Source organism: Camelus bactrianus, chromosome 17 (assembly GCF_048773025.1).
Source record: "Camelus bactrianus isolate YW-2024 breed Bactrian camel chromosome 17, ASM4877302v1, whole genome shotgun sequence".
NCBI classification, from domain to species: Eukaryota; Metazoa; Chordata; class Mammalia; order Artiodactyla; family Camelidae; genus Camelus; species Camelus bactrianus.
This window is the reverse complement of record NC_133555.1, coordinates 21,957,726-21,971,219: the sequence shown is the minus strand read 5'-3', so window position 1 is coordinate 21,971,219 and position 13,494 is coordinate 21,957,726. Positions and strand designations below refer to the sequence as shown.

The 13,494-nt window shown below is 40.1% G+C and overlaps 1 long non-coding RNA gene across 22 annotated transcripts in view; it reads left to right on the top strand.

The window, feature by feature from the left end:
- Window positions 1-13,494, top strand: part of LOC123615963 (uncharacterized) — a 330,500-nt gene that overhangs the window by 194,484 nt on the left and 122,522 nt on the right. The window contains exon 5 of one of the 22 annotated variants that reach the window (XR_006723814.2): window positions 9,062-12,480. The exons of the other annotated variants lie outside the window; for them this stretch is intronic. This is a non-coding gene — a long non-coding RNA (uncharacterized LOC123615963). Of the gene's footprint in view, window positions 1-9,061; window positions 12,481-13,494 lie in introns of those variants that run through there. 22 annotated transcript variants of the gene reach the window in all.

The window sequence follows — 13,494 nt, the reverse complement described above, 5'->3', positions numbered from 1 at the left end:
ATAATCAATTATGTTTGCTGCTCATTACCAGATACAAGGAGCAGCTCTCCTTTGGGGAGCGGTTAGGTATCTTTAATAGAGAGATTTTACTGGAGCATCAATATAACTTCATTTCTATTTGACTGAGAATAACAGTTAGCCATTTTTGAGTGTTTAGTATATTTATGCACTTAAAATATACCATTTCCTTTATATCACAAAAGAATCCAATGAGATAAGTAATATTTCTCTATTGAACTGTTAAGAAAACTAAGACCTAGACAAGCTAAGTGATTGGTCTATGGCCACCCAGCTAATTAGAGGCAGGGCCAAGATATGAACCTCAGGTTTTATCTGTTTCTATTTATAGGTCTTTCCCTTCCCCTATTGCTTTTCTAGAAACTCTACAGAGAAATAACTTAAGGAAAATCTAAAAGGAATGGTATTTAGTACAGTAGCCAAGTAAAAAAATGATGTATCACAAATATCCATAACATATGGCATATCTCTTGCTATAAAATAACTGAGCATCCTCACTTATTCCTTCACATACGCTGGTTCGCCTCCATGAGTCTCCTTGGGCACGTGCCCTAATGTCTCCTGTCCATCGCCCAATTAGATAACCTCAAACCACACTGACATCACAATTTTATTTTATTCAAGGTTGGGAAGAGGGGGATGCCCACTTATGGGACATGCATTTTTTAAACTATTTTATTCCAGTATGTGTGAGTACGAAGAGCACAGTGTTCAACAATCACTCATTTCCATGAGGATCCAAGGCACTGAAAAGAAAGTTTCATAATGTGGATCCTCTTTTGTCATTTCCGATTCTAGGAGTAGATACTCTCACTTTGAAATAACTGAACAATCAAGGTCAATACAGATGGAGAGAGAACAAAAGGGCTGACCTCCCTAAAAGGAGCAGGAAATTAGAATGAGCAAAGGGAAAGCCAGTCTTCTAGGACCAGAGTGACTCTCTGCCACACTCAGACCTCATCGTCATGATGCACCATCTTGAATATTCATGCCATTGCATTGTTTTCATTGTCTGAGTATTGGTTTCAATGCTTAATAATAAACCATGGGGTATCATCTTCCCAGAAACAACCTCCTTATTCATGGACTGTCTGAAATTGGTTGCCCAGTTTAGCAGTGATAAAAATGAACTACAAAGGCTTCACACTTCTCAATTAACAGAGTAGAGAATAACTCACAGTGCCTGGCCCTGAGGATGCCGCCTCACAAGTCCTAGTCTCCGTCATCCCAGTTGCCCTCCTGGAGAGAGTTCTGCCTAGGAACTTTTAACCTCCAGCTTTGTAATGTGCTGCCATGCAGGCACTTCTAGACCTTTTTTTACCCAAGGCCAAATACTGGGGTAATACTGTCCTTTAGTGATATTGTCCAGACCCTCTTAAGCCCACCCTCACACTCTGCAGCATTCTTGTAGGCTGCTAGAAAAACTGGAGCTGTGCAGGCTTATAAAAAAAAAAACAAGGAATTTGCCTGCTCCTTAAAGATCCCATCTGCTCAGCATACTCTCCCTGGAGGGCTGTGCATTCTTTGAATCCCCCAACTCTCCCAGCAGAATTCTGAGCTGATAGTGTATGTTTGAGTTGAACTGAATTGAGGTCGGAAGGGCACCTATCGTTACCATTTCCATTTACAGATGGTGAAACCCAGACCAATACGGTAAAATCATTTGCCTGGTGTTATAAACCTAACTGAACATAAATGGTCAGGCTGATCATTCAGTGCTTAAAGAAGGAGTGTTTCAGTAGTTGTTGGAGATATATTTTTTAGAGGACGGATAAAGTTGGATATTAGGTACCTAACGTTATCAATAGAGCAAATGAAATGCGAAGAGTAGCAACAGAGAATGGTGATACGGACGAGCTGTAGGAAGACCTCTTGAAGTCATGGGCTATACGGCAAAGGAAGTGAAAGCTGTCTTCGCCAGAGGTAGCTGAATGTGAACTTCGAGGAGTATGGGTTCACACTGTCACTAACTACGGAAAGTCTGGAGGCAAGATACTTACATTGCTCTTTGCCTCAGTTTCCTCGTTTCTTTTTTTTTTTTAATTGAAGTATAGTTGGTTTACAATGTTGTGTTAATTTCAGGTGTACAGCACAGTGGTTCAGTTATACATGTGTATATATTCCTTTTCATATTCTTTTCCATTATAGGCCATTACAAGTTATTGAATATAGTTCTCTGTGCTATACAACAGGACCTTGTTGTTTACCTATTTTATATATAGTAGTTAATATCTGCATTTATGCCTCCCCACTCCCTTCCCCCACTTTGGTAACCATAGTTTTGTTTTCTATGTGTGCGAGTCTGTCACTTTCATTTGTGTCTTTTTTTTTTTTTTTATAGATTCCACATATAAGTGACTCATTTCTTAAAAGTACAAATAATACCACCTACCTCACAAGGTTATTATAGGGAAGAATTCAGATAATCTAGATCAGAGTTTCTCAACAGAGGCATTATAGAAATTTGGGACTGGATAATTCTTTGCTGGAGTAGGGGTGAGGCTACTCTGTGCACTGTAGGACGTTTAACAGCATCCCTGGCCTCCAGGTAGATGTCAGTATAATATCCCCTGTCCCCAGCCCTAACAATCAGAAATGTCTCTAGACACTGACAGATGTCCTTTAAGAGACAAAATGGCCCCAGATTGAGAACCACAGATCTAGATAAAGGCCTTGGTATGGTATAGTGGTAGGCATACAGCACATACTCAGTAACTCTTATTATGATTGTTCACTCCCCAATCTGCTCTTTCCTTCTTTCCAAGGTATCTTTTCTTTGACCCTTTCCAAATAACTCCATGTCCTCTGTCCCATGACTTAAATTCAAAACCAGTTTCCAGAGGAAGGAAACAGACAAACCCACTTACACTGGGAATTTTTTCATTTTAATCTGGCCCCAGCACCCTAAGTCAAGGACACCACCTTACTTTAAGTTTAGGTACCAGTGACCTGGTTGAAGTAGGTATTTTAAGCAAATTGTTTTCCTAACCTCTCAGAAGACAGTCTACTCAAATAGTTACATAGGCTGCCCACTTGTAAGATGTGAACGAATGATTCCCAAAGTGTGTTCTGTGGAACACCAGTTCTAAGAAGATAGAAGTGTTATATACAGTAAGAAGGTTATCTGGTTAAATGAATCTGAGAAATTCTGGGTCTACCATAAGTAAATAAATCTCTTTACTTCTCAGGCCTTCTCAGGGCTTTTAAGATGCTACTATGCACCATGATTATTCATGAAGAGATAATGGTTTGTAGCTTTTCACAAACTCATTTTTTCACAGCACCCAGTTTTGAGCTTGTAGGCCAGAGCTTCGCAAATTACAGCCTCTGGGCCAAATCCGGTCTACTGTTTATTTTTGTAAATAAAATTTTATGGGAACACAGCCACACTCACTCGTTTACATATTACCTATGGCTGCCTTCATACTACACCATAATTTGAGTAGTGACAGATAGCCTACAAAGCTAAAATCCTTCATTACCTGACTTTTTAAAGAAAATATTTGTCAACCCCTATTACAGGCAGAATGGTCTGTGTGATACACACTAGGAAACACTGGTTTGGAGAACCTCAGTGCTGGAAAGGATTTTAAAGGTCACCTAGCCCACTTGTGGCAGTGTGACTTCACCATAACTACATTCTTCAGAGCCACCTGGGAAGCTGGTTAACAATGCAGATTCCTGTGTCCCTGTCTTGACCCACTGAATCAAAATGTTTAGAGGGAAGGCCCAGGAACTGATGTTAAATGAATCACCCACCAATTCTTATGCACAGCTAAACTTGGTACTGATCTCATCTGACCGTGAATCCAGGACCTACATCTCCCCTTAGGGATCCTTGGTCTCCTTTAAACCTCCAATGGGGGAACTCACTACTTCCCAGTCATTCTACTCTTAGTGTGGAATAATTATCAAAAAGTTCTATATGTTGAACACAAATATGTCTTCTAGGAATGTCTACCCATTGGCTCTCATTTCCTTCCAATCCCACTTGTTGCCAGATGTAGAGGGTATTTAAGCAGGAAGGCAGGGGACAAAGTGACCCAACAAAAACCTCCAGTTTTTTCTTCCCTAGATGTAGTATTCCTCAGGAAGACTTCCTCTGGCCTCTCTAGGCAGAATTAAGCACATCCTGCCCTGAATGCTCACAGTGCACCACAGGTTCCCCTGTGTGTGCGTTCTCCACAGTTCTGTAATTGAGTGGTGTAGTGAAAGGTAGACATCTAACAAAGTCAAACAAGCGTGAAGCCCTATCCCAGCCAGTCACTTTCTGGTGGTGGCCCTTGGGCAACTTACTTTATCTCGAGCCTTCATTTTCTTATCTATAAAAAGGGTATGATAATTCTACCTGGGGACAGTTCTAAGAATACAGGTACAGGGCTTAGCCTGGAGCATAGTAAATGCTCAATCAGTGTCAGCAAGGAGTGGATGTGGTGGATATGTCCCCTACTGGTGTTGAATTTCTCTAGGGAAGGGACCATCTCTACCTTATTTTGCTTTGAATTCCCAGTGCCCATCACACAATAAATGCCTAAAAAGAAAAGATTTAATAAGGAATGCTCAAGTACTGAAAGGGGGCAGATAAAACAGTGGTCAAGAGCAATGAGACTAGAAGATCATCTGCCTAGTTTCAAATCCCTTTACCACCTGTTGCTTCATGTGTGGTCTTGAGGAAAGAGCTTGATGTCTCTAAGTTTTAGTTTACTCCTGGGTAAAATAGAGTCCCTTCTTGGGTGGTTGGGAATATTAAGTAAGATAATGCAAGCAAAGCACTTAGCACATAACAAAAACTCAATAAGGGCTATAATAATAATTATTGGTGGTAATAGTAGTAGTAGTAGTACCACTACCATTATTATTTACAGTATCCCCTCAACATGCCCCTGTGGTTGCTAGGATAAGAGGCTTGCCTGGAAAAGACGTCTTTGTTCATGGAGAAGTCTTATCTTTGTTTAATTCTACTTTCTATCCTTAGGAAGATCGAGAGTCCCTTGGGAAATAGCCAGGGAGATAGCTTGAAATTGGGACTAGGATGATGTAGACCCATGCAAATCCATCCTAGAATTATACACATAGTAAATTCTCTGGTCACAAAGCTGTGCACAGTCAACATTTCTCTTAAAGCCATAAACCAGACACCTCTCCTCCCCCCAAGTGTTTGTAGCATGTTAGGTGCAGATTTAATTAAACTCCTAAACAAGGAAAAGACAGTACCCAAATGAGACAGAGGAATGTCTTGTGTCCAGACCAAATAAAGGAGAAGTACCCAAAGGAGATGGAGGAATGTCTTGTGTCCAGACCAAATAAAGGAGAAACCATAAATACCAGGGCTCTGAGACATCAACATTTATACTCAGAGGGCTCTTCTTACTGCTAAACCTGACTCTTTAATCCCTCAGAGATTTGCCCGTGGTCACCTCCCTCGGAGTTGAGGCTAATGGCCAAACATAAGCACCTGGAACTTTTATCACACCTGCTTCTAAAGAGATCAAGTAAGTTGAATGTTGAATGTCCTACTCTCTATGAAGTGGACACTGAGGGCAAAAGGTAGACACAGAATTCTTGCCCTTATGGAGTTAACAGTCCAGTAGGGAAAAAAAATCAGCCAGAGAATCAGATCCATAAATGTAAAATTACAATGAGTAGTGTTATGAAGTAAAGACTCAGGGTGCTCTGATATCATATAATTGTTATTAATCTGCAAGGGGGACAGGGAAATTTTTCACTGGGGGCTAATAAAATTAGTGGAGACCTGATGAATGGACAGGAGTTCTTTAGATAACAAGAACAGGAGATTGGTTTGGAGAGTGATGCTGGCAGAGGAACAGCATGTACAAAGGCCCTGTAGAAGGACGGAAGAAGGCATGTCAGAGGAACTGAAAGGAGGCCAGCTTGGTAATAAGAGAATGAAGCTGGAGAGGAGTTGGAGGTCAGACTATGGTGACACATAACCATCCTAACAAGTATTTCTCTATTGTAACAACAAAGAGAAGCCATTGAAATATTTTAAGAAGTGGACTGATGGAATGTGCATTTCAAAAATATCAGAAGAAACTAGATTGAAGAGACTGATTGGGAAGCTATTACAGGTAGTTGGGCAAAAGGTGGTGGTGGCATAGGTTAGTGTGATGGGCAGTGAAGGTGAGGAGACATGGATGTGGACCCAAGAGATGAAACTGAGATGAGAAAACAACACTTGAGATCTGAAACTAGCGCATGCATGGCTTCATTATTTTAAAAAAAAACAAAAAAACAAAACAAACAAACAAAAAAACCCGAAACCCAACAACATAGGAACTTACAAGCCTCCAAAGATAGAAAATAAAAGGTCATTCAGTCTTACTGGGCAATTCTAATGACATTTAAACACCCATACCACTACATTATGAATGTAGCTTAAAACTATTTGCATGGTTTTCAGTAAGGGTGCCCAGATCACTCAAGAGGAAAAAGACAGTCTTCTCAACAAATGGTGCTGGGAAAACTGGATATCCACAGGCAAGAGAATGAAGTTGGACCTTTACTTAATACCACATACAAAAATTAACTCAAAAATGGATACAAGACTCAAAACTATAAAACTCTTAGAAGAAAACATAGGTCAAAAGTGTCATGATACTGGATTTGGTAATGATTTCTTAGATATGACACCAAAGGCAAAGGTAACAAGCAAAAAAATAAATAAACCAGAATTCATGAAAATTAGAAAATTGTGCATCAAAAGACTCTACCAACAGAGTAAAAAGTCAACCCACAGAATGGGAGAAAATATTGGTAAATCACTTGTTTGGTAAAGGACTAATATGCAAAATATATAGAAAACTCCTGAAGCTGAATAGAATAAAAAAGATTAAAAACTGGTCAAAGGACTTAAATAGACAGTTCTCCAAAGAAGATACACAAATGATTAATAAGCACAGAAAAATATGTTCACTATTACTAATCATTAGGGAAATGCAAATCAGAACTATGATATACCACCTCATACCCATAAGGATGGCTACTATCAAAAAAAAAAATCACAAAAATAATGTGTTGGCGAGGAAACGGAGAAAATTGGAACCCTTATGCACTGCTGGTGGAAATGTAAAATGGTCCAGTTACTGTGGAAAACAGTATGGTGGTTCCTCAAAAAATTAAAAACAGAATTGCCCTATGATCCAGAAATCCTACTTCTGGTTATAAACCCAAAAGAATTGAAAGTAGGGTCTCAAAAAGATACTTATACTCCCATGTTCATAGCAGCATTATTCACAGTAGTTAAAACATGAAGGCAACCCAGGAGTTCACTGACAGATGAACAGATTAAAAAAATGTGAGATATTCCTAAAATTGACAATTATTCCAGCCTTAAGAGGGAAGGAAATTCTGACACATGCTACAGCATGGATAAAACTTGAGGACATTATTCTAAGCGCAATGAGCTGGTGATAAAAAGACAAATACAGTATGATGGTACTTATATGAGGTACTTGGAGTAGTGAAACTGATAGAAACAACAAGGTAGAATGGTGGTTGCCAAGAACTGGGAGGATGCGGAAATGGGGCATATTGTTCAACCAGGTTGCCTAGGTGACAAGAGTTCTGGAGATGGATAGTGGTGATGGTAAAAACATTACGAGTATTTTTAATACCACTGAACTTTACACTTAAAAATGGTTAAAATGGAAAATTTTACGTTAGATATGTTTTACCACAATTTTAAAAAATGGGGGGAAAAATCTGGTACAGACTCAAGGATTCACTGTGAAAGTCACACAATGGAGATTGACCGTCTATGCTCTGGTGAACTGGAATATATAATTCTATGAGAAAACTTCCAAGTTAAACAAAAAGATGATTTGCAGTAGCACAGAGGGTTTTAGAGTTAGCATCAGAGTCAGAAGAGTGTGGGTTCAAATCCAGCTCAGCCACTTCCTGGCAAGTGACTAGTAATCCCTTCATCCTGACCCTCAGTTTTCTCATCAGGACAAAGGAAATGATGAACCCAGCTTTGTTGAGTTATTGTAAGGGAACAAAGAGATTAGGTGAGAATTATATGTTGGTCTTGTGTTTCAGTTGCCTAGGACAGAGCCTGGTCTATATATATGTGAGCTTGTATCTCCATAGGAAACACTTCCTGGTAGGAATAGACAGAAGAGAAAGATGAAGGGTGATTTCTCAGAAGATGGGAAGGTTGTACCATGTCTCCATTCCTCGCAGAATAGATCACCTTCAACAGTGGCCACTGGATTTAGAATCACAGGCTTAGAGCAACCTCTCCCAAGCCTAAGGATAGGACAAACTTTTTAGATCACAGTCCTCTGAAATAAATACATTCTGTGCTGAGAGCCAGTAATACACTCTGCTATTTTCCATTTCACTTTATTCTATTTCATTTTTTTAAAAAAAATCTGGTCATGACTCACCAAAGTGATTTCCTGACCTTCAGGTCACAACCCACAGTTTGAAAAACACCAGATTAGGAAATTCACATGCAAGACCTTCCAGGAAGACATCCTGAAGCACCCTCACCCTGTGGAGTTTGCTCCCACACTTGAACTTCCTTGGCTCCTGTGATTCCAGTCTGTGCCTTATCATGGATTCCTAACTCTTCTCTTGCCGCCCTTGAAACAGTCATTGTTGGTGTCTCCTTCCTACTCTACCTTCCTAGCTTCGTTTGTTATTTTACATCCAGAAGACTTAATGTAAGATGCTGGGACAGTTTAAAATATATATATGGTGGTGGAGGGAGGGGCAGGTGGCCAGAGAATCTAGCATCTCTTCCAATTAACCTGTGCTGGCTGAGCACCAGCTCTACGCCTCGCACTGGGCAAAGCTTGGCAAGAGGATGGAGCTCTTCCAGATTCCCAAAGCCTCTGAGGCTGGGCATGAGCTCAGAGTGCGAGAGCATAGCACACAAGTTTGACTGTGATGCCTCTGAGGGCTCCTGAACAGAGGTGTGGCATGATTAGACCTTTGCCTTGTGTCAGAGAAGCTTGCTTAGCAAAAGAGTAAGACTCAGTTGCTAAAGGCAGAGGAATGGCACAGCTATCCTTTCCAGGTCCATCGTTGGGAGATAACCTTGGCACTGCAAGCTCACCTTCCCGTGTGCGCTGCACGGAGAATGAGGAAGCAACTCTCTGTAAATGCTGAATTCCCGCAGACTGGAAAAGGAATTGATCTCATTTCTGCTTGGTTGTGAAAGCTTAGAATGGACATTCAATACTAAAGCCGCTGAGAAACTCATCGACTGGTGAGTTCGTAACAGCCCTACTAATGCAGAGAAGAGCAGGCTCATTAGGAGGCAGACAGCACTGGATTCCCATTTTTGCCTCTACCTCCTTGAAAGCTGTTCAACTATGAATATTTCTTTAGTTTCCTGAGCTTCTCTTTCCTGGCTGTAAAATGGACTGCTAATAATACTGAAAGAACAGAGTTGTCAGAAATAAGTAAGGTAATACACATAAAGCCCCCAGTACAGTCCCAAGCATACTGCAAGCCTTTAGTAAGTCTAAGCCAGAGTTATTATTTTTCAACACTCAATATAGCATAATTGAGGGGGAAAAGGCAGTCTCCTAAAACGGCTTTTCCTCCATCAAGCCAAAAGGACACAGTTTCCTAGTGAGAAAATGTGGATGTTGGGCTCAGAACTGCTCCTGGAATAACACGAAATTTGACCTCGGAAGACTCTGTGTTATGCCCCTGTGTGCGTGTTACTTCACTGGGGATCATCTCCTTGCCCTGCAGATGCTGTCATTTGGCTCGTGAGCCTGCAGCTTTGTAGAAGGATGCCTCTGGTGTCAGGTATCTGCCCCTTGGGGGATCTCCCAGGCTCAGAAGACTTCAGCCAGCCTCAGAAGCTCTTAGGAAGCAAGTTTTGGTAGATACCCTCCAGATGCCTTAGGTGTGTCCTCTCCTGGCTTTGCAACACAAGCCACTAGCTCCACCTGCTACACTGGGAAAGCAGACCTTCTAGATAGACCTCTAACTGTTGCAATTTTAACCAGCTCCCAAGGCCTTCATCCTCCAAGCAACTGTCCCTGAAAACTCCAGCCTGTATCAATCTTTGCTTCCTCTGAGGTCTAACAGTGAGCATTTAGCATCTACCACAGCGCTGTCCAACAAAGATATGAGTCAGACAGAGAATTTCACATTTTCTAGTAGTCACATTAAAGAAAGTAAAAGAAAGAGGTGAAACTGACTTTAAGAATGTATGCTGAAGTCTGGCATGTACTTTACTCTTACAGTACATTTCAGCTGGGACTAGCCACATTGCCTGTGCTCAGAGGCCACACATAGCTAGGAGATTTTGATGACTTGGTACCAAAAATAATTAAAGTATTACATTAATATTTTCTCATATCGGTTACATGTTGAAATGATAATAGTTTGGCTAGATAAGGTGAGATAAAATATACTGCTGCTACTGAAAACTCTTTAGCTCTTAGGTTTCTACAACTGGTTCTTCCTTCCAAGGCCAACAGGCAAGTAGATAGAGAGGAAAAAAGAAATCCACCATTATTCCCCCTTTCCCCAGCCCCAACTCTTCAAGCCACAGTTCCTCTGGGCAGAGAGGTTTCCCTTAAACTCCGCTGCCATTGCCACTGGCCAGGATTGTAGCTTCCACGATGGAAGCTTGCCTGGGGGCTGGCCTAGGAAAGGAAGAAAAAAAGAAAAATCACTGGCGGTTGTCTCCACTCTCTTTCTCTGTCCCTAGGGATTCCCTTCACACTCCTTGGACCAGAGGCAGGAGTTTCTGTTGAAGTTTTTACTCTCTGCGCCCATGTGCTGTTTCAGGATTCATGTCTGCCATGAGCCCAGGTGAGGAGACCTGGGACTGAAAACCCCAAGAAACTCACCATCTCAAATTTACATTGAGTTCTCGTTTCCTTTCCCAATCCACCTGCTACCATTTACTTTTCAGAGGCCTCAGACAGAAGTTCTAGGCATTGTGTCCAAGGTTTCTGGTTGCATTTAGTGGGAGAAACAGGATAAAATGCTGACTCCATCTTAACCAAAACCAGAATCTGCCAGAGACATTTTTTTTCAGTGTGTGGTACTGCATTCGACCCCTGTGACATGTGATCATTCACAAATGGTATCTATGGAAACTTTAGACTGGATTAATTTGTATACCATATCCCCAGATCATGCCAAGTATCCGTTATAACTGCATACTTAGAATTTATCAGAATTACTTTTACATTGAGAACAGACACAAAGGGATTTCAACACTTATCCCAGAGTTGGAAATGAACTAAGAATCATGGTTGACTTTTTTCTATTACTCCACATTACTGACTCCATCACATATGTGTCTAATTAGGTAATGTATATTGCCTCCATGTTTTCTGACCGCATTTTTGTAAACATCTGATCTGATAAGGCAGCTAGGGGTTTTACTTATCTGGAATCTCTGCTCTCCATTCATAGGAGTCTTAAGTTTCATTTTATGGTAGACAATAGATTTTGAAATTAAGCAATTAAGGGTGTATTGCTAAGAAGGAGTACATCCATTTATATGGGTCAACTAACTTCCAAAAGCATTGTGCACCTAACCATGCCTCTAAAAATCATTAGAGGGCTAGTCATCACTTTGGACACATTATGTGCTCAGATACTCACACAGAGCTGATAACAGACTGATAAAGATGAGCTAAAGTCCAGAAAATGTTGTGAAATAATTTGGCAGTTAAGTACATTAGAAAACAACCAACTTATTGGAAATGATAATGTGGATATTTGCAAAGTAATATGTACTACACAAAATGTTTTTATTCAATTGATTATTCATTCTTACAGTCATCATTTACTGTCTGTGATGTGTAATCAGTTTGCTAGACACTCTCATGTTCATAATTTGTAATCACTGGTGCACTCTCCTTTAACCAGACTTTATACATAAAAGTCTGCCTTGACAGAACAGTTATAGTGAGATGCAGACAAAGATAAATTGCTGAATTCTTTAAATGACAAACTTAAACTATTTCCCTTTACAAACATAAAAACTACACACTTTTGGTGGGATCATAGACTCCAAGGATAACGGAGAAAAGTCATGGGCTTTGGAGACATAAAAACCTAGCTGCAAATCCTTGAAATGAATTTAAACCTCAACTTTGCTATCTGTGACTTTTGGAAGATAGCAGTACGTATATCAAAGGATTATGGACATGCATACATCATATAATGCACCTCAAGTTTGTGATACCACCAAGCACAGGGTAAGCTCCCAATATCTATATGTTGTAACTACTCTGTAATATAAGGTTTATTCGCATGGCATATCAAATGAATTATTTCCCAGTGGCTGAAATACATATATATTTCAAATATGAGGTTTTGTTCCATTACCTAAGATCCTGAAGAAGAATGATTACATGTAGGAATAAGGTTGGTAGGGAATATGCTAGCATCAAATATTTGAATTTTCATGTTTTCACAACTTCTACCCCCTAAATGAAATCCCTTTAACACTCATCTTATTTCCTTGGGCTATTTTTATCTTAGTCACTTACTAAGCCCCCACAATGTGTATCTGAGGATCTACAGAACCTATGTGAGATGTAATTCCTGCTCCTACAGAGTTTAATCTGCTAAAATGGCAAGATGCACTTGGAAAGGTAATCTTTTGGAATGAGGATTATTTGTGATGCTAAGCTTTGTGATAGAAAGAAGACAAATTCATTCATTCTTTTCTTCATGTCCTGCTCATTGGGTGGTGGTTTTAATGAGATAAAAATACTTAGCCGTGTTTTTACACTTTCAAGTGGGGTTGAGTCTTTTATTTGAGTGAGCAGAAAGCAAAGCTGAGATGTCATCATACTGAGAAATTTAGGAGGTCTGTAATCATTACAATAGTAATTCACTTATTAAGTACCTACTGAGTACTGGCCTCTTTGCTTGGTGTTTTCACGTTTAATTCACACAATAAGGATCTATTACTACCTCCATTTCACCTCCATGGTCAATGAGGCTTAGACATGCTTAGTAATGCATACAAAGCATGGGGAGAAAAGTCTAGATTTAATCCCAGGATTGTCTGCTTTTTTGACATTACTTCTGAGCTAAATTCTAGAATATGTAATGCTACAGAATGCAGATGTCTGCTCCTCTTGAATATCTTCCCTGTTATCCTGTCTTCAACAGGCAAGGTTCCAATGATTAAAGTGAGGCATTGCTAACTGACAACAGTGCTCTTTTCCAATGAAACTGGATTTAGCCTCAGAATCCTTCTCAATATAGCATTCCAAAGCAGTTTCAATCAACTGACCATAATTAACACTAAATATCTGAGTCACATTTATAAAAGTACGCAAAGGTCTCAAGCACAACATTGGCAAATTTAGTTCACAATATGGAAAAACAAAAGAAGTCACAAAAATGTTGCACTTGGTACAGGAGTGCAAGGATGACTTGAAATGTATCTTGAAGGAGAGTAAAAGTTGTTGCCTGCCTATCCTCAGCCAGCCAGGGTACAGGGAGACCCAGACT